A 25815-nucleotide genomic window follows, 5' to 3' on the forward strand; every position below is an offset into this window, starting at 1 on the left:
GTCTGTTCGCAGGTTCTGGTGCGAACCGAACAGGGGGGTGTTCGGCTCATCCCTATTCACAAGCTCCCCCCTGTGTAGTTCTGGGCGGATCCCTCACTTTTCTCATGACCATCCTCACCCCATGAAGGTGAAATCTTCCATGGAGCTCCAGATTGAGGGCGATTGATGGTTATTTTGTATTTCTTCCATTCGTGAATAATCTCTCCAACAGTTGTCTTCTTCTCCTCACCAAGCTTCTTGCTGATGGTCTTGTAGCCCATTCCAGCCTTGTGCAGGTCTCCAATCTTCTCCCCGACATCCTCTGACAGATCTTTGGTCTTCCCCATGATGGTGAGGATTGGAGGGAAGGGATTCTGTGGACAGGCGTCTTCTATACACATAACGAGTTGTCGTTAGGAGAACCTTCTTACATTGACAGGACTAATCTGTGTACCACATGAGCACCTACTGGAGCCAGTCTGTGGGGGGAGGGTTATTGTTGGTTGGTAGGTGTTTTTTCCCCCACTGTATATAGTACATAGCCGGCCTTTCTTTAGCAAAGTTGTGAAGAAGAGCCTAGAAAATACCTGAAAGGTAGCCGAGTGCTCCACCTACTGGCTGACACTGAGAATACAGAACAATCACACCTACCTGCAAGAAATCTATTCTAAGGTGTGTAATAAAATCCATACAAACCCACGACATTCACTTCATTCCTTTACATTTTATCCCATCGCTAATCTGCACTCCACATATAATTCCAGTCTCTGGGGAGAATCTTGGCGATTATGTTGGCCGGGAATCGAACCCGGGTCGTCTGCTTGGAAAGCAGCTGTGCTCACCACTGCACCACCAACACAAAAAGTTGCATGTTTTTGTTGTGTGGGGGGAAACCGGAGTACCCGGGGAAAACCCACGCAAGCACAGGGAGAACATGCAAACTCCATGCAGATGGTGTCCTGGTCAGGTCTTGAACCGAGGACCCCAGTGCTGCAAGACTCACCTCTAAGCCTCTGTGCTGCCCCATCTTAATGTGGAACTTCACCTAAAAAGGGAAGTTCCCCTCCTCCTCCTCCTCCCTCGCTCCTCCTCCGCATCTTCAACCTGAACCCTGAAGGGGCGGGGACAGGACACCTCACCTGGGAATGGAAGGCTTGCTCCTAATAGATGGTGGAGACAGTCCACTGACAATACTGCTTTATATTTGTTGTGTCTTCCCCTTCACACAGCACAACTTCAACAACATTCGAAAAATTTCTACTCACCTGTAAAGGGGGAACTCCATGCAAACAAAATTACCTCCAAAATCTATACCAGACCCCCATCCGTGCACCCAGCCTGGCAGGCCAGGAAAGAGGGGGTGAGCATGCACCTCCCCCAACAGGGGCAGGCTGGGCCGGGGGGCAGGGGCAGCGGACTTATCTAACACCCTCCCCCCCACCAGCGAACTTATCTACCACCCTACCCCCCAGTGGACTTATCTAACACCCTCCCCCCCACCAGCGAACTTATCTAACACCCTCCCCCCACCAGCGGACTTATCTACCACCCTACCCCCCAGTGGACTTATCTAACACCCTCCCCCCCACCAGCGGACTTATCTAACTCCCTCCCCCCCACCAGCCTACTTATCTAACACCCCCCCACCAGCGAACTTATCTAACTCCCTCCCCCCCTCCAGCGGGCTTATCTAACACCCTCCCCCCACCAGCGGACTTATCTAACACCCTCCCCCCACCAGCCTACTTATCTAACACCCTCCCCCCCACCAGCGGACTGATCTAACACCCTCCACCCCACCAGCGGACTTATCTAACACCCTCCCCCCCACCAGCGGACTTATCTAACACCCTCCCCCCACCAGCGGACTGATCTAACACCCTCCCCCCCACCAGCGGACTTATCTAACACCCTCCCCCCACCAGCGGACTTATCTAACACCCTCCCCCCACCAGCCTACTTATCTAACACCCTCCCCCCCACCAGCGGACTTATCTAACACCCTCCCCCCACCAGCGGACTTATCTAACACCCTCCCCCCCACCAGCGGACTTATCTAACACCCTCCCCCCACCAGCGGACTTATCTAACACCCTCCCCCCCACCAGCCTACTTATCTAACACCCTCCCCCCCACCAGCGGACTTATCTAACACCCTCCCCCCTACCAGTGGACTTTCCCAACCAATCACCCCCTCCGGCATGCACGGCCAGCAGCACAGACACACAGCCACCTCCTAGACCCCCCGGTCAGTGGTGCGGACTGATCTGGGAGGACACCCGCCCGCTGCATGCCTGCCACTTACCCCATCTTAGTGGTGGGTCAGGCAGCAGGTGAATTGCAGCACGATACATATAGGGGGTGGAGAGGAGAGAGGGGGCGGCGCCCTGGTGCCCCTAATGGGCCTGCATTGCATTTTAGTTCTTCTGCTTTGAATGGAGCCCTCAGTGAGCTGATTTGGTGGTTCAATGGACCACTTGACTGGACTAGCTCTGTGGAAAGAGAAAAAGAAGAGATATTACAGAATGTTACACACGACTATGGCCTTCCATCTACATTAAAGACGTCCCTCAGTTTTCTAGTACTGATCAGTTTATGCCAATTCCCCAAATGTCCATTTATATAAGGTGGTCTTCTCCACAGAAGCAGCTGGCCAGATACTTGGCGGAGGTTTTGGTGTTGGGTAGAGGAACCCTCTCTATATGTTTAGCTAGTGCCATGAGCCAAGTCATCTTAGGTACTGGAGGAGAACAAATGCCATAGAGGAGAACATTACTTTACTGGGATCCCTGAGGGAAGTTAGAGGAACACTTAATGGGATGTCCCAACTGGGCTGACCAACCACTGCCAAGCAAGCCGGAAAACCTTTCCTAATCACTATTCTTCCCCCTGGACAAAGCACCCCCCTCCCCCACCTTCCTCATAACACTAGGAAAGGAACATTCATCAAAGATCTGCAACTTTGGAAAATTCCATATGAACTGAGATTTGGTCCCCTCTAAAATGTCCTCCAGATACCAAAAGGTTTTGTTCTCCCTCCTCTAATCCACAACTGCCCCCGTGTATGGGAGATCGTACTTCATAGACAGGGGACTTTATCCTAGATAACTATGTAACTACAGGAAAGGATACTTACTATTATGGTCCGGCCATATTCCCGATAATCGGGATGGATCTCAGAAAGTTTATGAATAGTCCAGCATTGTGAGTCTGTTGTGTGGTTGTGTCAGGCCGGGATGAAGTTGGGTATGCATCCTCAGTGACCATAGCTTCTTCTTCACTCCTGTAAGAGAAATTGGAAGGTAAATCATTTGTTATTTTTTACTAAAGTTATGAGATGTTGTAAAATGTCATTAGAAGGACTGGGAGAGATCATTTGTCAGCCTGGACTGATGTGCCGGGCCAAGAAGGAAGCAAGCATGGCCGCTGCCTTGGTGGTGTATTGGAGTCTTGCCTCCCCCTTTCCTCTGCCACCTTCTGGCCAGAAAATAAGGAACCCTCCATGGACATGGCTGAATATTGCCCATGCGGGGGTCTAGTCTGTGTTTCCAGGGAAAGAGATAGCTCCTCATACGGCTAGAAGGAACATGACAATGTAGCCATTTTATCCTTAAATGAGGCTTCTTGGCCGTATACAACTTAACTAAAAAACATGTACAATGAATCCCCAGGACATAATAACAGTGTACTCGGCACTCCTAACTCCACACCCAAATATACACCTAGGGGAATACATTAGTATCTGGATCTTCAGCATAATCTGCAATGCCATTAATGGCTGGATGGAAGGACATTATATGGTCCTACTGCATAGGTGGCAGACCTGGCTCTCTTGTTATTTCTTCATAAAGTGAGCTGCTGGTAGTTACATATTTCACCACTAATCATCATTATCTAACCGAGAGGCTCTTCTCACTTTTCCCCACCAGACGTTTTCTCTTCCAGTGACTGGAATTCGTATCATGGGCTCATGGGACTTGTCATCTCCAGTCATTAGTGATTGGCCTCGTCCAATAATCCAGAACATCAAATGATCATCTGGATCCCAAATCAGTTTAGAGAAATCGGGAAACCAACTGAATGATAATTGCAGTTTGGTTACCATGGACACCAACACTTTACATAATTCATTTACCATTAGGGGAATCTTAGATGAGCTTTGTGCAAAGAATACAATATAACCTTTCCATTAAGAGTAGCAAAAATCCCTCCCATGACCCTGTTTTTCCAATTTTACTATCACTACAGATTATCCTCCAGATCTAAAGATCAGTGCACCATCATTGGTGATGTCACATTGTACAAAGGAAATTCCAATGAAGAAACTTACGTGTTGATTGGAGATCTGCTGCTTGTATGGAATTCCCCATCATCGAGGTGTATCATTATGTCGATGGGTTCTGATGGTGGGACAGCGGGGATCTCACTCTCAATCCAAAACTAAAGAGAAAAAAAAGTCATATTCATTATCATAGAAGCTCCAGGATGACATAAAACAGATCTATCATATAACATCCTTCAGTTCAAAGCAGGTGAAGCAATAGATGATTTCTGATTGGTTGGTAGAAGTTTCTGCATTTCTCCCATTGCTTGACTGATTAAGCTGAAGAGGAAATAGTTTGATCCAGGGAATTGCGACAACTGCCTGTGTGAGGTCACCGAGGAATCCGTCTGTCTTTATGAGACAAAACTGCCCCCCGATCCCTGACCGCAGTTTTTTTTTTGCCTTGCTCTGGAACAAACTGTTACTGTTTTTGGTCCACTTGCCAACCAGCCGCCGTCATTATACTGCGGCAGGTCGGCACAATCCCGCGAGCCGTCGTCACTGTACGTCGGCTCCTTTAAACGGGATAGCAGGCATGCGCGTGCCCGCTGCATTGCAGGGGGGTGCCAATGCTCAAGACCGGCAGACGCGATGACCGCACGCGATCATGGGCACGAGAGGCAGAACAGGGATGTGTGTCTGTAAAGGGAAGATATTTGCCAGCACACCAGGGAACGACATAAATAGCATCCAAACGGGTAAAACACACAAATCCCTGTTCTGTGAGGAGAGGAGAGGAGAGGCAGATCGTGAGTCCTAATAGCTAGGAACCACGATCTGTCATCTACTATAGTCTGTCCCCTCCCCCCACAGTTAGAACACACACTAGGGAACACAGTTAACCCCTTGATTGCCCCCTAGTGTTAACCCCTTCCCTGCCAGTGACATTTACATAGTAATCAGTGCGTTTTTATAGCACTGATCGCTGTATAATTGTCAATGGTTTCAAAAATGTGTCAAAAGTGTCCGATGTGTCGTAATGTCGCAGTCCCGATAAAAATGGCAGATCGCCGCCATAACCGGTAAAAAAAAAAGAGCAATAATAAAAATGCTATAAATCTATCCCCTATTTTGCAGACGTGATAACTTTCCTATATTTCACTCGGATATATTGTCTTTAGGTACGGAGCCTCCCTGCCGCTCATTCCTCCACTATCCAACAATGAAGGAAGGATCACCTTCTATATAGTCCATTCATTGCCTTCCTGTATGGTTATATCTGGTCTAGATCTAATCTATCTGATCATTGGAGGAGCTCTGCCTACTGATCACTTCTATGGATTTCCATATGAGGGACATGAGAAGGTCCCCCAACAATCTCTGTTGCCTATATCTGGGCGTGTCTATAACATACGGATATTTTATACCCAACCAGCATAATATCCTCCTACTGATGTGTAATCCTCCATGAAGGCAATGTCCCCCCTTCACTTTATATATTCTATATGCAAGAACATGTACTTACCTGTCTGTCTCTGCCTTCATCAGGGCCGACTTCCCATTGATCCCCGTATCTTTGATTGTCCATCGCGGCTTTTCTTGCCCGCACTTTCTCTAGGAGTTCTCTTTTCCTTCCTGTTGTCAGCTGCTTTCCTTCTTTCTCCCAGTATGCCTTCAGTGCATGGGCTTTCTGGAAAAGTCTTCTCTCCTCTTTCTTCAGCTGCAGGTCTGTCTGCTCCTCCACCTTACCCTCCTCCATCTGGGCTTTTCTTGCCCGAACTTTCTGCAGAAGCTCTCGTTTTCTTTCTGTTGTCAGCTGCTTTCCTTCCTTCTCCCAGTATGCCTTCAGTGTATAGGCTTTCTGGAAAAGTCTTCTCTCCTCTTTCTTCAGCTGCAGGTCTGTCTGCTCCTCCACCTTACTCTCCTCCATCTGGGCTTTTCTTGCCCGAACTTTCTGCAGAAGCTCTCGTTTTCTTTCTGTTGTCAGCTGCTTTCCTTCTTTCTCCCAGTATGCCTTCAGTGTATAGGCTTTCTGGAAAAGTCTTCTCTCCTCTTTCTTCAGCTGCAGGTCTGTCTGCTCCTCCACCTTACTCTCCTCTATCTGGGCTTTTCTTGCCCGAACTTTCTGCAGAAGCTCTCCTTTTCTTTCTGCTGTAAGCATCTTTCTTTCCTTCTCCCAGTATGCCTTCAGTGTATAGGCTTTCTGGAAAAGTCTTCTCTCCTCTGCTTTCTTCAGCTCCCCGCCTGTCTGCTCCTCCACCTTACCCTCCTCATATTTCTTCTCCTCCATCTCGGCTTCTCCTCTGGAGAGTGCCTTCAGAGCGCGGAATTTCTTCCATTCATCCTCCGCCATTCTCTTAATTTCCGCCACCATGTCTTTAGCTCTGTTTAGAAACTCTCTCCTCTCGTTCACTTGTCTTTCGGTCATCCTTATAAAATCCCAATCCTCCTCCACTCTTCTCCATTCGTCTAATTCCGACATCATATTTTTAGTTTTGTAATACATCACTCAATCACTTTGAACCTATAAAAAGAAAAAAGAAAGGGTAAGTAGACGTTCAGATTGTAAAGCAAAACTTCACTCCAAAACATTTTCTTTTAGATTTGTATGGAGTTGGGGGCGGGGCTCAAACTTTTCTGAGGTTTTCCTTGTTTTCTGTGACCTGCCTGGGAAAGTTTCCCGCACTTCCTGTCCTCTCAGAAGGAAAAGAAGTGAGGGAAAGTCTACCAACCACATCACAGATGCCAGTAATTATCACCAACTGAGGTTCCATCCCCCCCCGAAATTATTATAAAGAGTTGCAGATTATTTCAATGAGGAACATTTTGAAGGTGCTAAATAACAGTGAGACTAATAGGGGGCGGGGCTACAATTTAAGCGCGGATGTGGGGTGCACATATTAGGGATGGGGCGCACACACCCCAATGACATTGATCGTTCTGGGGCCGCCATTCACAGATAACTCTAAACTGATGGAATGTAAAGGCTCTCAGAGTGCCCCCTATGGAGAATTGTGGGTGATGTCGTTGTCAAGGGAAACTGCCGGGTGAGAGTTCAGCTGGAAATGGGCTTATGTAACGGGGCGGACGTATAACCGGAAATAATGGGATCCTCTAAGTCAGTGCAGACGGGTACAAATCGGATGTACACATCCCCCGGGCAACTGAATCAGAGAGGCTTCATTCACAAAGCTCTAACACAAGGCTGAGGACCTTCATATTACACAGCTGGCTGCAGGCCCAGACTGGGACAAAAAATAGGCCCAGGCATTTTGGATTGAGCAGCCCATGACATGTTAACCGACCCCTTCCCCACTCTTCACCCTGACAGATCCCCTGTGAGAGGGGAACCCAGCAGAGGTGTGTGTGTGTGGGGGGGGGGGGTGAGGTGAGGTGAGACCAGGAAAGAGCATGGGGGGATGGAGAACACAGGGAAGAACCTTGAGAACATGGGGTGGGACGAGAGCATAGGGAGGAAGAGAAGAACACAAGAGGCAGCAGAGAGCATGGGGGGAGGTGGAGAGCACAGGGAGGGTGGTGGGGAGCATGGGGGGAGGTGGAGAGCACAGGGAGGGTGGTGGAGAGCATGGGGGGAGGTGGAGAGCACAGGGAGGGTGGTGGGGAGCATGGGGGGAGGTGGAGAGCACAGGGAGGGTGGTGGAGAGCATGGGGGAGGTGGAGAGCACAGGGAGGGTGGTGGAGAGCATGGGGGGAGGTGGAGAGCACAGGGAGGGTGGTGGGGAGCATGGGGGGGAGGTGGAGAGCACAGGGAGGGTGGTGGAGAGCATGGGGGAGGTGGAGAGCACAGGGGGGCTGGTGGAGAGCACAGGGAGGGCGGCGGAGAGCATGGGGGAAGTGGAGAGCACAGGGAGGGCGGCGGGGAGCATGGTGGATTTGAAGAACGTATGGGGGTAGCGAGCACAGGGAGGGCGTGGGAGAGCACAAAGGGAAGGTGGAGAGCATGGGGGGATGTGAAGAGCACCTGGGGAAGGTGGAGAGCACAGGGGAAAGCAAACAGCATGAGGGGGAAGCGGAGAGCATGGGGGGATATGAACAGCACAGGGGGGTGAGCGCAGAGCATGGAGGGTGGCGGAGAGCATGGGGGGGTGGCAGAGAGCATGCGGGGGTGGTGGAGAGCATGCTGGGGTGGCAGAGAGCACAGGGAGGGCAGCAGAGAGCATGGGGGGTTGTGGAGAGCATGGGGGGTGGCGGAGAGCATGGAGGGCAGCAGAGAGCACAGGGAGGGCGGCAGAGAGCACAGGGAGGGCGGCAGAGAGCACGGGGAGGGCGGCAGAGAGCACAGGGGGGGAGGAGAGAAGAAGGGGGTTGGCAGAGAGCACGGGAAGTGGCAAAGAGCACGGGGAGTGGCAAAGAGCACGGGGAGTGGAAAAGAGCATGGGGGGTGGAAAAGAGCATGGGGTGGGTGGCGGAGAGCATGGGGTGGGTGGCGGAAAGCACGGGGTGGGTGGCGGAGAGCACGGGGGTTGGCAAAGAGCACGTGGGGGGGCAAAGAGCATGGGGGGTGGCAGAGAGCAGGGGGGTGGCAGAGAGCAGGGGGGTGGCGGAGAGCACAGGGAGGGCGGCAGAGGGCAGGGGGGAGGTGGAAAGCACTGGGGGTGGCAGAGAGCATGAGGAGGCAAAGAGCATGGGTGGTGTGGGGAGCCGGGAGGGGCAGCAGAAATAACCAGGATAGGAGGAGCGGTGGGGGCGGCTGCATATAGAACAATCATTCTCTCCATCTTCCTCCTGCAGTCTCCTGCTTCTCCTCTCCCTCTCACAGGCATTCCAATACTGCAGGAGGAAGATGGAGAGAATGATTGTTCTATATGCAGCTGCCCCCCCACCGCTCCTCCTATCCTGGTTACAGGGGGGTGAGCGCAGAGAATGGGCGGAACTCACGTTTACTGTTATCTGGCTTCAAGTTTTCAGGACTCAACGACAGGCGTCTGCTCTGGCTCCTCCCCCTTTGCAGTCACGCCCCCTGGTACGGATGGCTGACCTATACAAGCAGCCGCGGAGAGGCTGAAGGCTTCTCATCTAGCTCCACCCCCCCTTTGTGTACGTCCCCCGCCACCGATGGGCTGAGCCGAGCTACCGCGGAGAGACTGCATGAGGGGCGCGGGCTCAAAGAGCCTTGTGCCCTCCATGGACTTGCAGCCCGGCGGCCCCGGCCCACCGGGCAATTGTCCGGTGTGCCCTATGGCCAATCCGGGCCTGGCTGGCTGCCATTTTCAAATATCATTGGGATCAGCTAAAAATAAACTGCCACTGACAGACCCCATTCAGGGGGGTTTGTAACTGAAATCACATGACTGATAACAAAGATCACCCCACCCCCCATTGTGTGGGAGCTTTGTGACCTGTGACTGTATATAATATATACATAATCAATCTATTACATCCATCTATGAAATATTAGATAGAACATTTTTTAATAAATATACATATGTATATATATAATATCTATCATGTTATGGAGACTTATCAATCTCTGTAATATCAATGAGCTCCAATAAAAATGATCAATAATCATAAGTCTGGAGGGATTTTATTTCCCATCAGTTATTTTTTTTAATTATTTTGATATATTTTTGTAAATGGATGAATAAATGAGAAGCAGGGAATTGTCGGAAATATATATATATATATATATATATTTTTTTTTTTTTATATATATATATATATATATATTTTTTTTTTATATATATATATATATATATATATATATATATAATTTTTATAAATATCAATCATGTTATGGAAACTCTGATCAATCTGATATTTAACATATAAAATCCTCTCTGTAATATCAATGAGCTCCAAAAACCATGATCAATAATGAGAGATCTGGAAGGATTTTTTTTCTTATCAAATTTATAAAAAAATATATATATATTATTTTGATATATTTTTGTAAATGTATGAATACATGAGAATCAGGGAATTGTGGGAAATATATATATATATATATATATATATATATATATATATATATATATATATATATATTAATATATATCAATCATGTTATGGAGACTCTGATCAATCTGATATTTAACATATAAAATCCTCTCTGTAATATCAACAAGCTCCAATAACGATGATCAATAATGAGATCTGGAGGGATTTTTTTTCTTATCAAATTTATAAAAAAAAAAAAAAAATATTTTGATATATTTTTGTAAATGGATGAATAAATGAGAAGCAGGGATATATATATATATATATATATATATATATATATATATATATATATATATATATAACTTTTATAAATATCAATCATGTTATGGTGACTCTGATCAATCTGATATTTAACATATAAAATCCTGTCTGTAATATCAATGAGCTCCAATACTCCAATAACGATGATCAATAATGAGATCTGGAGGGATTTTTTTTCTTATCAAATTTATAAAAAAAAAAAAAATTATTTTGATATATTTTTGTAAATGGATGAATAAATGAGAAGCAGGGATATATATATATATATTTTTTTTTTTATTATTTATATATATATATATATATATATATATATTTTTTTTTTTTTTTTATTATATATATATATATATATATATATATATAATATATAATTTTTATAAATATCAATCATGTTATGGAAACTCTGATCAATCTGATATTTAACATATAAAATCCTCTCTGTAATATCAATGAGCTCCAATAACGATGATCAATAATGAGATCGGGAGGGATTTTTTTTCTTATCAAATTTATAAAAAAAAAAAAAAATATTTTGATATATTTTGTAAATGGATGAATACATTGAATACATGAGAAGCGGGGGATTGTGGGAAATGTGTGATGTGGGGTCATTCTGGGTATGTTGGGTGGAAATCTGTCCCGGGTCTCAGGAGAGGAGAAAAGGTGAACTTACCTTCAGGATTGCTCCGGTACAAATGATGCCCAGCCCTCTGCTGCAGCCCTTTTATATGACCGTCAGCCGTTAGCCGTTAGTTGTATTCACCCTAATAGGCGGGACATGTTTACCAAGACAAGTGGTTTATATCTTGTGACATCACTTTGGGAGGTAAAACAAGGTCGGTATATTATGGTAAATACGGTAAAACTGTTAGCGGGGGGCTGTTATTATGCTAATAAGGTCAGTCTAAACTGTTAGCTCTCAGGATTTATTATAAAAAAAACTGTAATCTGCAGCAGCCAATGAGAGCTCTGCAGACACAGGGGGTGGGCGGGGACTGTTGCTATGGTCACCATCTGTGTACTGGGACTTTATTGATCATCTATTAGCTGTCATTAGGTGGAGGAGGGGAGAGGACGGCTGCGGATTATAACTCCTCCCAGTTATGGCGCCTACATCCAATCCGGATAGACTCTCCATAATGAGATGTGCAGAACTCCAGTCCGTGGGGGCCAGGCTCCGCCCACTCCCATAGGATTCCTCTAGGTGGAGGACGGCAGCCATGGAGGTACGGTGAGATCATTCTGCCCCCTCCAACACCTTGTCCATAGGCGGCCCTCGAGGGCCAGGCTCCGCCCACTCCCATAGGATTCCTCTAGGTGGAGGACGGCAGGCATGGAGGTACGGTGGGATCATTCTGTCCCCTCCAACACCTTGTCCATAGGCGGCCCTCGAGGGCCGGAGCTGTAGAGGGCTTTTAATGTAGAAATCTCGCCGGCTCCGCCCAGAATAGAAATTCCAGTTCTAGATCAGAGATTTCTAGATTCAGTTTTAGTGAAAAGTGTTTACAGAATGCAGCCATAGGAAATCCCAGTTTTTCACCACAGCTTACATTTGGTTTCCATGGTTACAGTGATCGCTCCAGCCTTATTATGGGCTAAGTCATGGGCGTCCGCACAACTTTTTCCAAGGGGGGGCATCATTTTAAGGCCGCTCATGCTCCGCCCCTTTTCAACAATCTCATGAAAATCTTTCCACTGGTAATACATTTGTGTTATATAAGAGATAATTCATCTTCACTTTGTATTGGGAGTGACTCTGGCGGCCGTGTTCCAGGCCCATATAGCCTAGAGAATCTACATCTCTTTACATTGCAATACATCTGTTGTGGTCATATATTCATCTCATACTGTCACTCTATTGGCTGTTTTCATCAAGGGGGAGGGGGCTGTGAGACTATATCCTTCCCTTTTACTCGGCTGCCAATGGCGCCGGTTTTAAAAATATATACGGTATTCAGAATCGCCGTTTTTGGCGATCTGAATACTTTGAAGTGTAAAGGAGGGGTCCCTCCATAAAGAGTACCTGTCACCACCTATTACTGTCACAAGGGATGTTTTTTGTATTAGATCCGCAGTCTCTGGTCATCTCCTGTATTAGATCCGCAGTCTCTGGTCATCTCCTGTATTAGATCTGCAGTCTCTGGTCATCTCCTGTATTAGATCTGCAGTCTCTGGTCATCTCCTGTATTAGATCCGCAGTCTCTGGTCATCTCCTGTATTAGATCTGCAGTCTCTGGTCATCTCCTGTATTAGATCCGCAGTCTCTGGTCATCTCCTGTATTAGATCCGCAGTCTCTGGTCATCTCCTGTATTAGATCCGCAGTCTCTGGTCATCTCCTGTATTAGATCCGCAGTCTCTGGTCATCTCCTGTATTAGATCCGCAGTCTCTGGTCATCTCCTGTATTAGATCCGCAGTCTCTGGTCATCTCCTGTATTAGATCCGCAGTCTCTGGTCATCTCCTGTATTAGATCCGCAGTCTCTGATCATCTCCTGTATTAGATCCGCAGTCTCTGGTCATCTCCTGTATTAGATCCGCAGTCTCTGGTCATCTCCTGTATTAGATCTGCAGTCTCTGGTCATCTCCTGTATTAGATCCGCAGTCTCTGGTCATCTCCTGTATTAGATCCGCAGTCTCTGGTCATCTCCTGTATTAGATCCGCAGTCTCTGGTCATCTCCTGTATTAGATCCGCAGTCTCTGGTCATCTCCTGTATTAGATCAGCAGTCTCTGGTCATCTCCTGTATTAGATCCGCAGTCTCTGGTCATCTCCTGTATTAGATCAGCAGTCTCTGGTCATCTCCTGTATTAGATCCGCAGTCTCTGGTCATCTCTTGCATTAGATCCGCAGTCTCTGGTCATCTCCTATATTGGATCCGCAGTCTCTGATCATCTCCTCTATTAGATCCACAGTCTCTGGTCATCTCCTGTATTAGATCCGCAGTCTCTGGTCATCTCCTGTATTAGATCGGCAGTCTCTGGTCATCTCCTGTATTAGATCCGCAGTCTCTGGTCATCTCCTGTATTAGATCCGCAGTCTCTGGTCATCTCCTGTATTAGATCGGCAGTCTCTGGTCATCTCCTGTATTAGATCGGCAGTCTCTGGTCATCTCCTGTATTAGATCGGCAGTCTCTGGTCATCTCCTGTATTAGATTGGCAGGCTCTGGTCATCTCCTGTATTAGATTGGCAGGCTCTGGTCATCTCCTGTATTAGATCGGCAGTCTCTGGTCATCTCCTGTATTAGATCCGCGGTCTCTGGTCATCTCCTGTATTAGATCCGCAGTCTCTGGTCATCTCCTGTCTTACGTTTCTCAGTGAGCAGTAATGATGTGCAGTAACCTCTAGCAATGAATGTGGAAGCAGAAATTATGTGTTGTAACCTCTAGCAACCAGTCAGTGATCGGTATTAATATGCTGTATCCTCTGGCAACCAATTGCAATTGCTGCCTGATCTGCTGCAGTAAACTGATTTGGGTCTTGCTGCTATTTGTTATATGTCTAATAGCAGTTGGGGGCCCCAAGAAAATGTTTGCCCAGGGCCCAATCAACATTAAAGACGGCCCTGGGTAGGTTTGTTGTTCTGCATGCTACCATCGCAAAGGTGCACTATGTCCTGGTGGGTATATACCTGCCTCCCCCTGCGGATACTGACCTTTTGTTTGTCATTATGAACTTAGTTATAAGGTATGGCGTAGAGAATGTTCTGTTGATAGGGGATTATAACATGGCCCCGTGCTCAGAGCTGGATAGGCTCCACCGGTCCTCCCGTGAGGCGCCGGGTCTGACACGTTGGGCCGATACTTTTGGGTTGATGGATGTCTGGCGCCACTTTCACCCCTCGGGCAGAGAGTTTACTTGCCATTCCTCCACGTTTCGCACCTTCTCCCGTATAGACCTGGGGTATGTTTCGCAGGCTATTGTCAGGGAGTGATTAGACCAGACTGTGTGGACTGCACAGAGGAAACCCAAACGCATGTGAATGCAATAACAAACGTGTTTATTATAAATAAAAAGGAAAATGAAAACAAACAGTGCACTACCAACCATAACAAGTAATATATATATATAATAAATGGGACTACCAGTGACGTCAACGAAAGCCAGGCCGAGGTCAAACACCGGGAAAACAGTAGAAGTGTAAGGACGGATGGATGGGCTGCAGAGCAGGGATCAAGGTAGCAGGATACAAGAGGGACGGGTCCAGGATGGGCTAAGAATCAGGAAGGGACAAGTCAGGAAAATACAAAGTACAGGTTCAGGTCCAAAGGTTCAGGTCCAAAGGTTCAGGTCCAAAGGTTCAGGTCCAAAGGTTCAGGTCCAAAGGTTCAGGTCCAAAGGTTCAGGTCCAAAGGTTCAGGTCCAAAGGTTCAGGTCCAAAGGTTCAGGTCCAAAGGTTCAGGTCCAAAGGTTCAGGTCCAAAGGTTCAGGTTACATGAAGAGAGTGTGATACTGAGACAAGCATGTTAGGGCTTGCTGGGTCTTTATAAGACTACTGATTTCCCTCACGTAACAGCTGATCGCTGCAGGTGCTGTCTGTTCCACACTGCCGGAGTACACCCGTTGGTGAGCGCTGGTACTACAGTCCAGGGATCCAATAGTGCCACCAGGAGGTATGTCCTCTTATTACAGGCCCTGGGTGTTAGAAGACACCCGCTGGTGGACACTGGTACTGCAACCCAAGAGATCAACAGCGCCACCAACGGGTGGACCATTTCATGACAGCTATGCTGCAGCGAGTGGCGAACGTGCGGATTCTGCCTAGGGGGGTGTCTAATCATGCTCCCCTCCTCCTTGGGGTGTCCCTTGGGCTCCCCTTGTGGAGGGGACTGTGGAGGCTGTCGGGGTATTGGATAGCGGACATTGGGGTTCAGGAGGATATGCCGGAGGCCCTGTGTCACTACTGGTTGGATAATGCGGACTCTACCGAACCCCTGGTGGTCTGGGATGCATTCAAGGGCTGGCTGAGGGGTGAATACATTTCCCGAATTCTCAGGTGTCGCAAACGGTCTGTGCAGTTGCTGGAGGAATTAGAGGGGTCGTTGAGAGAAAAGGAGAGTAGACACGTGGCGGACCCCACCCCCCCCTAGCTATCAGGAATGGCACTTAGGGCGGTCGAGCTGCACAGGATAGACTTCACTAAGAAGTCTATGCTGGGCACTGCTCAGAAAATCTTTGAGTATGGGGATAAAAATGGAAGGCTGCTCTCGTGGTTAGCCCGGGGACATTCTACCAGTGCCCATATTGGCAGGGTCAGAGACGAGGGGGGGACCGCTATCCCGGACCTGGAAGAGATCCTGTCTAGGTTTGTGCACTATTATAGCACCTTATATTTCACTAGGGTAGACTACAATGACTCGGCTCTGCTGGCCTTCCTGGACGGGGTGGAACTTCCTAACCTGTCCCGGGGGGCAGTGGACCACCTGGAGTGGAACATATCATTGGAGGAGGTTCAGGTGGCAATGGCCCAAATGCAGGCAGGGAAGTCCCCGGGGGGCGGATGGTATTCCCGTGGAATTTTATTCCACTTATCAGGAGACGGTCGTCCCTAAGCTAGTATCTTTGTTTGCCCAGTCTCTGGAGAGGGGGTTGCTCCCCTATTCCATGTCAGAGGCGATTATTGTGTTGGTGCCCAAGCCAGGTAAGGATCCCGAGGACTGTGCGTCCTACCGTCCAATAACCTTGATTAATGTCGATGCCAAATTGCTGGCAAAGGTGTTGGCGAATCGGCTGGCGCAGGTCCTGGAGGAGCTTGTCCATGTTGACCAGACGGGGTTTATGCCTGGTAAGGGCACCGACATTAATGTACGGCATCTGTTTCTTAATTTGTCTATCCCCCATGATAATGCTGGGACCAGGGTCATTGCCTCACTGGATGCCGAAAAGGCATTTGACTCAGTGGAATGGGGATACCTATGGCGGTATTGCACAGATATGGGTATGGTTCCCATTACCTGAGTTGGCTGCAGCTGCTTTATAGGCGACCCAGAGCTCGGTTGCGGATTAATGGTAGGCTATCGGAGGGGTTTCAGTTGGAGAGGGGTCCCCGTCAGGGCTGCCCCCTTTCTCCCTCGTTATTTGCGCTGGCGCTGGAGCCTCTGGCGGTAGCCCTGTGAGCGTCCTCAAGGGTGGAGGGGTTGAGAATTGGCTCCCTTGAGGAGAAGGTGTCGCTCTACGCCGATGATGCCCTGCTCTACTTGAAGGACGCGGACTCCTCATTACGAGCGGCTCTGGAAATTTTTAACGAGTTTGGTAGTTTTTCTGGGGTCAGAATAAACTGGACCAAATCTGTCCTGTTTCCTCTGGACCTGGGGTCGAGAGCGGCTGCAGCGGATACCCAACTCCAGTGGGTCAATGAATTTAAGTATCTCGGAGTGGTGGTGGGCAGTGACCCGTCGACCTATTACGACCTTAACTTGAAGCCTGCCCTCCTTCAGCTGAAGGCTAGATGTGCCTCCTGGGGGAAGCTTCCCCTGAATTTGTTGGGTCGCATCAACCTGTTGAAAATGATGTTCCTCCCCAAATTCATCTATCTATTCAGGAACTCCCCCGTTTTGATCCCGGGTGTATTTTTTGCTAATCTAGATAGTTGTGTTGGGTCATTTATTTAGGGGGGCTCCACCCCTAGACTTGCACGATCCACTCTGTGTCTACCCGTGCGTGGTGGAGGGCTGGCCCTACCCAACTTTAGGGTCTATTACTGGGCAGCGATCCTCGTGTCGGTCCGTTGGTGGTTTGCCCGTTCTAGGACAAACGCTGCGGTCTGCATTGAGGCAGCTGGAGTGGGTTCTTTGGACAACCTTGGCGATTTAGTGTACAGAGGGCCTGGCGCACACCCTGGGCTTCCACTGCCGACTAGGACGACACTTAGGGTGTGGGGGTTGGCTAGGAGACGGTTTATTAGGCCAGGGGTCTGGTCTCCCCGGTAGCCCCTGTGGGAGAACCCTGTGTTCCCGTATTTTCGGACTGTACCTGACCCGATGGTGTGGGTGCGCTACAGGGTGAAGACGGTAGGAGACATTATCATAGATGGAAGATTGGGGTCGTATGGGGAACTCGCCACCAAATTTAAATTGCCCGGGTGGATGTACTTCCGCTACCACCAACTGCGACATGCAGCCAGGGCGCATCTGCCAGAAGTCACGTGCCTCTCTATGGACCCCATGGAGGAGCTATTGACCCAGGACCAGCACTCCAAGCCTCTCTCGTCCTTATACATCTCGCTAATTTGTGTGGAGACTCTCCTAAGATGGAGAAATTGTGGGAGGCCTGGAAGAGGGATATTCCTACCCTGGCGAGAGAGGATTGGAATGACTGCTTTGAGGATAGCCTAGGCCTGGTGATTTCATCTAGGGATAAAGTAATTCAGACCAAGTTTCTACATAGAGTTTATTATACCCCACAGCGGCTGCACAGACTGTACCAGCAAAGAGACCCTGCCTGTACCAGGTGCAAAACGGATATGGGAACGTTCTTTCATATGTTCTGGAGCTGCCCGGCTGTGGCCGGCTTCTGGACTGACGTGTTTGACACCATTGATGAGCGTCTTGGCTTGTCCTTACCCCGGTCCCCGGAGCTGGCTCTTCTTGGCATTCAGGAGGAGGACCAGCATAGCGTTTTTGCTTTATTATGCCAAGAAGGCCATTCTCCTTCGCTGGACTTCTGCTTCCCCCCGTCGGTGGCTTTATGACATCGGATGACATCATTAATAAGGCCCTACAGTTATACATAATGACATATATAAGCAGGAAGTGTCCTAAGAAATTTGATATGGTTGCCCTGGAAGGGAGGAGATAGAGAGGGTATATAGAAATCAGAACTGCTACTGCTGGGTCCGTAGGGGATGGTCTCCCTCCCTTCCCCCCTTCCTTCCCCCTTCTCCCTTTTCTTCCCCTTGTCATGCTCCTACTCTTGTTCCCCTTCTCCCTTTGCCTTCCCCTTTCCTACCCGCCCCCCCTCCCTTCTCCACCCCTTTCCCCCCTTGCAGGGTCTGATGGGGGGTACAGTGGCTACCTTTTTACATTGACTGTTCTGCGGTATCTGGGTGTCCACTGGCCTCACCTGGTTAATGTCAGAGAAGTTTGTACAAAAAATCTTGTATTGCACGTGGAATATACTATATTCCTATTCCTTTTCTTGCTGTATGTTTTAACTCTGTTTTTTCTGGATTGTAACCTGTGTGTCAAGTATCAATAAAGCGAACTTTATTCACCGTGAAAAAAAAAATATATATATAAGGAGGAAACCCTTTATATCAGTGTCCCTTACATTATCGTATTCACTCCCCCCTTACATGCAGCCTCACTGTGCCCATCAATGCAGTCTCACTGTGCCCATCAATGCAGCCCCACTGTGCCCATCAATGCAGCCTCACTGTGCCCAACAATGCAGCCTCACTGTGCCCAACAATGCAGCCTCACTGTGCCCAACAATGCCGCCTCACTGTGCCCAACAATGCCGCCTCACTGTGTCCATCAAATGCAGCTTTACTGTGCCGTGAATACAGTCTCAACTGTGCCCATCATTGCAGACCCTCCTGTGCCCCATGTCCCAGTCTGCAGTCCCTGTCTGTGGGAAGGGGTGTTGTTGATGCTCGGTACGGTACCTTGCATGCCATCAGGATATCCATGATGGACAGCAGCAGGCAGGGTCTGTTCTCGTTTTGGATGGGGACGGTGCTCCTTCCAGAGGATCTGTTTGCTGTGAGATGGAGTGGTCCCTGGCCACCTGCACCTTTAGCCGTCCTCATTTTCCGGCCCCAGTCAGCCTGCGCTCTGGTTCTGGGGAAGTGGAGAGCACTGGGTGGGAGTCGGAGAGAAGGGGGGGCAGAGAGTACTGGCAGGGTTGGAGAACACATGGGTGGGGGCAAAGAGCGAGGGGGAGTGGAGATCACAGGGGTGGGGAGCAGAGAGCGCTGGGGGGGCCAATAAGAACAGGGGTAGAGAGCACGGTAGGCTGAGAGCACTGGGGGGGGGGCTAAGAGTGTGGGGCGGTGAAGAGCACTGGGGGGGTAGAAAAACCGAGGTGGAGAGCATGGGGGCTGGAGAGTACTGGGGGGGTAGAAAGAGCAGGGGGGAGTGGAGAGCACCAGTGGGGGCCAGAAAAAACAGGGGTGGAAAGCACGGGGGACTGGAGAGCACTATGGGGGGTGGAGAGCACTGGTAGGGTTGGAGAGCACATGGGTGGGGGCAAAATGCAGGGGGAGTGGAGAGTACAGGGGTGGGGAGTGGAGAGTGCTGGGGGGAGCCAAAAAGAACAGGGGTGGAGAGCACGGAGGGTAGAGAGCACTGGGGGGGTGGAGAGCACCAGGGGGGGCAGAAAGAACAGGGGTGGGGAGAATGGGGGGCTGGAGAGCACTGGGGTGGGGGCTGGAGAGTGATGGGGAGAGCTGAAGAGCACTGGTGGCGGGCAAGAACAGGAGGGAGAGCACGGGGGGAGCACTGGGGGAGTGGAGAGCACTGGGGGGGAGTGGAGAGCACGGGGGGGAGAAAGAAAAGGGGGAGAAAAAACAGGGGGGAGTGGAGGGCACTGGTGGGGGCAGGGGGAGAGCATTGGGGGAGAGCACTGGGGGGGGGGAGAACAGGGGGAGAGCACGGGGGGGGGAAGAACAGGGGGAGAGCACGGGGGGGAAAAACAGGGGGGAGAGCACTGGGGAGGAGAATGGGGGAAGAGCACGGAGGAGATAGGACTGGGGGGGAACATGGGGGGAGAGCACTGGGATGGTGGCTAGAGAAGGATGGGGAGAGCTGGAGAGCAGGGCGGGCAGCAAGAACAGGGGAGGAGAGAACTGTGGGGGGGGCAGGAGAGTGTGGTGGTGGAGAAGAGCACTGGGGGGGGGGGCAGGGAGCACAAGGTGAACTGGAGACAGTAAAATAAGTTGGATAGGAGAATCGCCCCCCCCCCACCCCTTCGATCCTCCTATCCAGGCACTGTGGCACACAAGGCGGGCTGTACCTGCAGTATCTCCTCCTATGGATCACAGCACTGGCTGGCTCTGTGTTCGGCGGCCGCTCTGTAACATGGCCCCGCCCCCTCAGACCGGCTCATGTGATAGGTGGAACGTTGATTCTCTCTACTATCACACGAGCTGGTCTTGGGGGGGGCCATGTTACAGCGCGGCCGCCGAACACAGAGCCAGCCAGCCAGCGCTGTGATCCATAGGAGAGGGCGGAGGATGCAGCCGCCAGTGGACTCAGTGAAAAAAAGGCAGCATGGCGGCGGCGGCGGCAGACGCTGCTGGCTGCTGCAACACCTTGGGGATTCCAGGGGGGGGCACTTGACTCCCCTTGCCCCCTGCTGCGGACGCCCATGGGCTAAGCTTACCGATTACATTAAAGTGGCCCCTGAAGTGTCACATAGAGGGCGCCATTTGTAGAAATATTCTTTATTACAAATGTCAGATCTGTCAGCCTTTCCTGTCCCCCTGAAGCCTGGCTGGATAACTCCCATAGGGTGAGTACATGGATTGAAAGCTGGCTACAAGGGTGAGTTCAGAGGGTGGTGATAAATGGGGTGTACTAGGAATGGTCGGGGGTGGGTAGTGGGGTCCCCCAGGGTTCTGTGCTGGGACCAATCCTATTTAATTTGTATATAAATGACCTGGAGGATGGGTATGGGGGAAACAGTTCAATCTCTCTATTTGCGGACAATACTAAGCTAAGCAGGGCAATAACTTCTCCGCAGGAAGTGGAAACCTTGCAAGAAGATCTGAACAAATGAATGGGGGGAGGGGCAACTACATGGCAAATGAGGTTCAATGTAGAAAAATATAAAATAATGCATTTGGGCGGCAAAAATCTGAATGCAATCTATAGACTGGGGGAGGGGAACCACTGGGGGGATGTAGGATGGAGGAGGACCTGGGGGTCCTAGTAGATGATGGGCTCAGCAATGCCAAGCTGCTGCTAACAAAGCAAACAGAATATTGGCATTAAAAAGGGATCAACTCCAGAGATAAAACGATAATTCTCCCCTCTACAAGACTCTTCCGGCTCCGCCAATCCCTACTGCTGCTCAGACCTTGAAAAGCCTCAATCCAGCCAAGAGCTGAGCAGTTCTGGATTCAAGCCATGGAACCCGTCATTGAGGTCATGGGGTGAATGGAGCCCCACGATTGTCCAATGAAAATTCTTACTTTGATCTGAGGACACATCTCCAGCTGACTACCCCGGCAAAGACCATTACATCAAGCCTCTGTAATAAAGGGTCCAGGCCCTCTGGTAAGAGGCTATGCTGCTTGTGGGGGAGGTATCTGCACGAGGTGGGGCTCTTCTGGATTCATCTGCAATTTCACGGATTTGTGTCTTTTGAGTTTTTTCACAATTGGACTTTTTCTAACACTTTATGAGCAAAATGTATGTTTAGCGCAAGACTTGTTTTTTGTATATGCGATGTAATGTGATTATATCTCACTTTAGTATCTCACAGTAATGATTTTATTTCATATGTATGATTTTTTTTTTTTTTTTTTTTGCACACTGCTTTGTATTACTTCTGTATGAATTATACGTCTTTATACTGATTTGCTAATGGTAAAAAAAAAAAAATATATATCTTAATTTACTTACCATATTCTTCATTTTACAAGTAAGCAATTAATAGCCAACGCACACACAATAGTGGTGTCACAGAGCATTTATAAAGAACAACCAGAAGCTGTTTGCCTTCAGACTCTCTCTCTCTAATTGAAACTCCCTAAACCTCTATGAAGAGAGCGGGCAGGGAGGGAAGGAGAAGGGGGGAGATCAGTCATTCCTCTGACTCATCTGATTAACTCAGCCTTTTTATAATTAGTTCAAATTGTTTGGAATTATGTCGGCCAGCATTTTGGTGGCGTGTTGGGACTGTCCAGAGGCGTACTCCTCCAGGCTCCTCCAGGCTCCGCCCCATCACTCGGTGTAAGTTATTGGTAAGTTTGGTGATGACGTCCTTGAAGTTACCGTTTCGGCCGGGCAGCACTCCGTTCCCGGTTATATTACTCAGGAAGAACCACAAAACGGGCAAAACGTGGCGCTCCACGGCCTGCGGTTTCCGGGGGTAGACAGAGGATACAAGACCTGGGGGGGCAATGGAGAAATGTTGAGGGGTTCATTATAGAAATAATAATAATTAGACATGTGCAGACTAGAATATTTCGTTTCGTTTTTTCGTTTTCGTCTGTAAATTTTATTTATTTAGTTACTCCCGAAATTCGTTTTTATTTATTTCGTTTTTCGTGCAAAAATTGCATTCGTCCGAAAATCCACATGAATTACGGTCGAATCTGTCTTGGAAGGCTTATGGTATCTGTCGAATGGATAAAGAAGATTCGATGGAGCTGCTAAACTATATAGCCTATAGGCGGAGCATTCGATTGCCGAAATGTACGATTGCAGTGTCGTATAGTTGCGACGATCCCGTCGAATATTATTATAAACGTGCAACGATCCCGTCGAATATTATTATAAACGTGCAACGATCCCGTCGAATATTATCATTATTTTTTTTTAATTTACTTCCCCCACCCAATTCCAGTATCGCTTCTCTCTGTCGATTCTGTTCTCTCTATGTCGAATATTTACTCTCTGTCGAAGCTTTTCTATATAATAGGACTAATAGAGGTAAACGAAAATTAGGCACATTCGACCACAGGTTCAATAGACATATGGAGTCACGTCGAATCTCCTATTCTATATCGAACGGCCACTTCGAATCTCCTATTCTATATCGAACTGTTGTAACAACGAAAACGAAAAAAAGCATTTATTTATGTCGGATCTTTCGTTTTTCGGAATCTGCACTTTCGTTATCGTTTGTCAAAACGAAAACGAAAATACCTGAAATTCGGACGAAAATGCATTCGGACGAAAACGAATGCACATGTCTAATAATAATAATGCGGTGAGAACCCGCCACATAATACAGTTTTTACCTTCAGGGGCTTCTTGCAAATGCCATCAGACGTGGCCTAAAATTTTTGTTAGAGCAACAGCACTATGTGCCTCACCTTGTAGACCATGAAAGTACCAGTGTTAGTCTTCAAATCAGTCCCATCCCCCGCTGAACCCCCTGAATTCTAGATGAAGAATTCTGCCCAGGAAGAGATTAAGCTCCACCCAGTGGCATAACCAACAGCCAGAGTGGCCCATGTGGCACCTGGGGTAAAAGGGGGCCCCGTAATTTGTAGTTATGCCCCTAGTCACTCTCCTGCTGATGCTAAGCAGTGCCCTCAGAGCCCTGGACCAGGAGTAGAAGGGGCCTCATAATTCATAGTTACACCGCAGGCCCCACCCCTGCTGATGTTAAGCTGTGTCTCAAAGATCCCTGAAGTAGAAGGGGCCTTCATAATTTCTAGTTAAACCCCTGCTGATGCTGAGCAGTCCTACCAGAGCCCGGGATTAGGCGAGGCGCCATACTTCATAGTTATATACCCTTGGCTCCACCCCCGCTGATGTTAAGCAGTGCCCCTAGATCCTTGGAGTAGGAGAGAGTCCCATTATTTGTAATTACATCCCCTGGCCCCACCCCTGCTGATGCTAAGCAGTCCCCCCCAGAGCCATGGAGTAGAAGGAGGCTCCATAATTTGTGGTTACACCCCTGCTGATGCTAAGCAGTGCCCCCAAAGCTCTGGAGTAGAAGGAGGCTCCATAATTTGTGGTTACACCCCTGCTGATGCTAAGCAGTCCCCCCCAGAGCCATGGAGTAGAAGGGGGCTCCATTGTATTGTATGATGGTGTTGTGTGTTTGTATTGTATTATGGTGTTGTGTGTTTGTATTGTATGATGGTGTTGTGTGTTTGTATTGTATGATGGTGTTGTATGTTTGTATTGTATGATGGTGTTGTATGTTTGTTAGGCATTAAAATGAAAACATGCGATCCATAAATGACTGTGTGAGAATTCTTTGGAATACTGCGCGGTACTGGAGAAGATCTGGATAGAGTGGAGAAAAGTCGGAACCTCTGGCAGGTTTTTATTGTTGGCTGTGTCTCCATTGCAGAGGTTTCCCTTCACTTCCTGTCCTGATTAGAGGCGTCACAGGAAGTGAGGAGAAATCAAAAGACATGTGCAGAATGAAAAAAATTGTTTTGTTTTGTTAAATAATTGAATCTAGTTAAATTTGATAAATTTGCTTCACTCATTTTTGGAATTTGTTTAGTTTATTCACTTTTCGATTTAAATTTTCCGAATTCTGTTGAATTGAATTCAATTTGATCGAATTTGGAAAATTTGAATCGGCATTCGAATTTATTCTATTCTAAATTTGAAAGACTGTATTATCTTTCTTTCTATTTTATTCTATTATATTCTTTTCTATTCAAAATTCAAATTTCGGAAGGTGATTATAGCCTATCTATTTTTTTTTTTTTATTCTATTATTCTGATGCTATTCTATTGTTTTTTCTATTCTATTCTTTTCTAATCTGTTCTATTCTTTTTTTTTTTCTCTATTTTATTCTTTCTTGTTTTCAAATAAAAATTTTAATTAATTTTCTATTTGAATTTCGGCTGAATTTTGTTTCATTATTTCGGATCAGTTTAAATTTGTTTCTATTGTAATTTGGAAATTCGGGTTCATCAAATAATGAAAAACGTGTCCGATTCGGAACGCAGCGATCTTCACGTCTCTGGAAGTCGCCCTGACAGAGACGGACAACCAAAACTCTGACAAAGGTTCTTACTTTTCCCTTTCTTGCTATAAAATGAAGGAACATGGAACTCTAAAGCCACGGCATCTCCCATGTCTCCATCCTCATTGGTTCCCCTTTAAGCCTTCCAGTCAATCTACTTCCTGCGTTGAGGTGAGTTACCTGACAATCGTTCGGTCACGTCACTCATGGCGCGGCCGCTGAGGAAGCGGATGCGGCTGGCGAATGGTTGCAGAAGCCACAGATTGTCTGTAATGTAAAAATGATGGTCAATAAAGATTTCCTGTTTGTAGGGAAAGCTGAGAGTTCACGCTTTTCTCAGTCATGTGACCGACATTCCAAAAAATGCGTCTCTCCCCGCCCCCGACTACATCACGCTGTCTGACAGCAGAAGAAGAGTTCAAGTCAAACGCAACCTTCTCCATTCTAACGCAGCGCTGCACAAATGCATGCGTCCCAATGCAGGCCGCAGTGGTCGGCAAGGAAAGGCTTTGTGTGAGTTGCTTTGCCTGCAATCCAAATTCCCCTCAATTGGAGCCACTGCATGCGAAGAAATGCAACGCAAAATCCAAACGCAGCCTCTGAACTGTCATCTAAATGCAGCCCCCCCCCGCCCTGAGCAGGAACATCGATTTAGAATTAGAGTTACTAGGCTGTAGTCAGCCAGAGCTAGATTGATAGTTCGTCGTTCTTGGAACTCTCTGGTATTCGTTTGCTTCTGCCTGC

At 48.3% G+C, this 25815-nt stretch overlaps 1 non-coding gene across 1 annotated transcript; it reads right to left on the minus strand.

Annotated features, from left to right (window-relative positions):
• Positions 1–766: 766 nt before the first annotated feature.
• TRNAG-UCC (transfer RNA glycine (anticodon UCC)) lies at positions 767–838 on the minus strand. The gene has a single exon. It is a non-coding gene; the product is annotated as a tRNA-Gly (tRNA).
• Between the last annotated feature and the right edge of the window lie 24977 nt (positions 839–25815).

Source organism: Lithobates pipiens, unplaced genomic scaffold (genome assembly GCF_037356315.1).
Source record: "Lithobates pipiens isolate NorthernLeopardFrog02 unplaced genomic scaffold, aLitPip1_a1.2 Scaffold_101, whole genome shotgun sequence".
Taxonomy (NCBI): Eukaryota; Metazoa; Chordata; class Amphibia; order Anura; family Ranidae; genus Lithobates; species Lithobates pipiens.